This window comes from Homalodisca vitripennis, unplaced genomic scaffold, assembly GCF_021130785.1.
Source record: "Homalodisca vitripennis isolate AUS2020 unplaced genomic scaffold, UT_GWSS_2.1 ScUCBcl_14770;HRSCAF=25674, whole genome shotgun sequence".
NCBI classification, from domain to species: domain Eukaryota; kingdom Metazoa; phylum Arthropoda; class Insecta; order Hemiptera; family Cicadellidae; genus Homalodisca; species Homalodisca vitripennis.
In genome coordinates this window covers 2229-5893 of record NW_025790876.1, presented here as the reverse complement: position 1 = coordinate 5893, position 3665 = coordinate 2229, and the positions used below count along the sequence as shown (strand labels likewise).

General features: G+C 33.2%; 1 non-coding gene across 1 annotated transcript; it reads left to right on the top strand.

Moving 5' to 3' along the window:
* Positions 1 to 1587: 1587 nt before the first annotated feature.
* Positions 1588 to 1660, top strand: Trnar-ucg. The gene has a single exon. It is a non-coding gene; the product is annotated as a tRNA-Arg (tRNA).
* Positions 1661 to 3665: the final 2005 nt, after the last annotated feature.

The following is a 3665-nucleotide window of genomic DNA, read 5'->3' as shown; positions in this document are numbered from 1 at the left end:
CTCTGGTTCTAATCCTGCTTCTCCTAGCTCACAAGAGTAACGGGATAAGGAATTACTTCTCTGTCAAAGGGTAAGCACAGTTGGATTGCGTTATTTTGCTAGCCCTTCAGCTCGTCTAGGTGAATAATACCCTAAGTCTCAGTGTGTCTAGGTTGGCTATTCAGGCAATAGAGACAGAATACCTTTGTTTTTAAGGGTTTCATCCTTCCCGTGAAGACCGGGTAGTATTGTTCAGCTACTTTCTCTCGTCGGTGAAAGATGTGACAAAGAGGTCAAGTCTTGAAAGAGTTTTCATTCCAAACTAAGGTTGATTGAGGTTGTGGGCGCTGAAGTCTAATGCATTAATTACAGTAGTATTCAAGGTTTGCATTGACACAAAATATCGATTCATTAAGTCAAATATCATTTGTGGATGTATGACTCACGATGTATAATATTTTTAGAGGGGAACCAACCTATCTCTTATAATGGTATAATAAAGCAACTAAAATTAAGCACAATTGCAGCATTTGCTATAATATAAACCTTTCTCTGTGTCTAAACGTTTCAACTTGAAGTAGAGTTATTCTACAGGTCCTATGTGCTATCATGACTATAAAGCGATAGACAGCAGTCTTCAGTTTCATTCGAATGGTTGGGGGAGGAAAGGGGGGTAACCGAGGCAAGGTGCTCACCGGATGAAAAAGGGGCCGTGGTTTCAAATTGAGACAGGAAGCATGATGATAGCAAAACCACAGTCTATGCTTACTTAACTGATGATGAGAAACACGTAACACGATTATAATAATGGACAGATTTCTTAAGTTATATAACTATGTAAAGTTAACTTTTTATATTTTTGGTGAGGGGCGCCAAGCCTACGACTGCCCTAGGTGCCCCCAAAATAGAGGAGCGGCCTTAAACTACATTATATATTTTACAATATACATAGTATGTTATTACTTGACAACAATTAACTTGCTCGTTCAAAATAGAGCGCAATAGCTGAAACAATACTGCTTGTTTTAGTAAACAATGAAGTTATCAAGTCTATTAATACAACAACATTGTATTACATTTGAGTAAATAACGCTGTGAATGTAATACTAATTATCGGTTTCTGCCCTCAATCTATGTTTCCCGGTATACCAATATATTCAATACCTATTGTATTTCTAATTATCCTGCTTCTGTCGGTTGACTAGGGGCGGTATGCTTCAGTATTAAATTAAAATATTGCCACATTATATCCATTAAAGGTTACACATCTCTGTTAATAAAATATGTATAGCTTTTTTAGATTACATAAGTAAGAATTGAAGTTGGAATTTATTAATTTTTGAGTTAAAAATGGTGTAAATTTTGTATCAAATGGTGTGAAGTTCACATTTTATATTTATTTCTCTTGATGGTTTTTCAGGGACACTGGTTTTTGTTCTTTTGGTATAAAACTTTATTGATTTCCTCATGACGTGTGTCCATTATAGAATATATTTTGTATAAATCAAATTAAAGATCATTTTTGTACTAATATCTGCTTTTAATAAAGAATATACAATTGATTTCGAACATGGACCCAGGCCTAGACATCACTAGAATGTCTATCAGGACCGTGTGGCCTAACGGATAAGGCGTCGGACTTCGGATCCGAAGATTGCAGGTTCGAATCCTGTCACGGTCGTACAATTTTGCATCTCTCAAAAAGTATGAGACTTTATGTATAAAACACTTTTTGGTTTGATGGCTATGTGTGAAAACATTTTTAAAATTTACTTTAATTTTCTTTCATTACTTATTTGCTTCTTTTAATCAGCTTTAAACGTTTTCTGTGACAAAATTGTTTTTATGCAACAACGTTTGTAAAATATCAACGGGACAAGTTTATTTTTTTATTCTTTCGAATTTTAATTTTAGTTATAAAGTGTAACAAAAATGTCAGCTTATTATTAGATATATTTTGAAATGAAAAACTGGAGTGTCACCTTTCAACAATCTCTTCTATATTGTGTAACTTCTGTTTTTTGTGTGTTAAACGTTATTTACATAGACATGATTCCATTTTCAGAATCAAGACGACAAATTAAAAAAGAAGAAAACTTAAAAAAATTTACTTCTCCAGTTGAATGATTTAAATTGTTAAATTTAGCCGATAAAACTTGGCATTGTTATAGTGTTTTACACAAATAATATAGTTAGTTACTAATCGTGTGATATGACAAAAATTACTAATAAATTAATGTCACTAATAAAGTTTCCAATTTTCAATGTAATTTTTGTTTAAAACTTATTCAGTTGTTTTTATATCTTCTTCAAACCATCACAGACGTGTATGAAACGTTTGTAGTTTTAGAAATCTAAATTACATTAAAATAACTCTATGGATATAAAATTCATACAAACTTGTTGAAATAACAGATTTCAAATCATCTTTACGAAGTTTTTGAAATTACTGTAACACGTCAGCTGTACGAAGAAACACGATAACCTGTTATATTTTGCAAATCAGTACAACTAAACTTAGTAAGGATGTTTATATTGGATAATTTCTACTGTGGTCTACCATTAAAATTTAAATGTTTTTATAGCAAAAACATTAAACAAATTAATAATAAAATATTTGCAATTGCCTATCTAATTTGAACTCCTTCATAATGTACCCAATAATTTAACAGATCCCTATTTAAATTCATTACAATTATTGATGATTTTACTTCTACGTGGTTGGTTTCAGGTTTATGAGCAGTTTCTGTCGTCACATGGACTGTGAGCAGGTCACATGAACACTGCCCAAATTAGATTGACCAAATGCATTGATATAATTTTTAGACGTCAGTTGTGTTTTTCTATGTATATTTCAATAAATAGAAGTTCAAAATAGCCTACATTCTATAACTTACTAATTAAAAAAAATACAAATTTAGTTTACTGAAATAATGTAGGAATTGGATAACGTAATGGGATTTAATACCAATCTGAAATTTAAAGATCAATTAAAGCTGATCCTTTTGTCTATAAACCAGAAGGATCAGTATTTTAGAACTAAGAGAGATGTTTCATGAATGAACCATTTAACTATACTGTTAATTAAATTCAAAAAAGTAATAAGCAATACTTAACAAAAGTATTTAAAAAAACTTATAAGCAAAAAGTAGTTAGACTTAACCTATGGTCAGTGCGATTTCAAGTCTGTTAAAAAGGTAATAGGAATATACTTATTTTGTCATAAGTTTTGCGTTTTTACAAAAAATAACCTACATTAAATATCTTATTACAAGCAAAAATACATTGTATGCGGAAGCAAAATTATTCGACCGTGACAGGATTCGAACCTGCAATCTTCGGATCCGAAGTCCGACGCCTTAAGGTTGGGACACACATAACCGCACCGCGCCCGACACGTGAGTCGGCCGATTGTTGGCCGTCACACGGTGAAACAATTGCTGCGCAGTATTTAACCTGCAAGTTCAGACACGTCCGCACCGACACCAGACCGTCGTTGGCCGCACCGTGGCCGCACCGTCACCGATAGTTCAGGTTTGAATTTTGACGGGCACGGTGCGGTCTGAGAGATCTCTTTTGAGCGGCATCAGCCATGGATGTGGAGAAACTTATTGAAGAAATAAGGAAGTTTCCTGTAGTTTATGACCAGTCGAATGACAAATATCGAATACAGAATACAAGGAGAA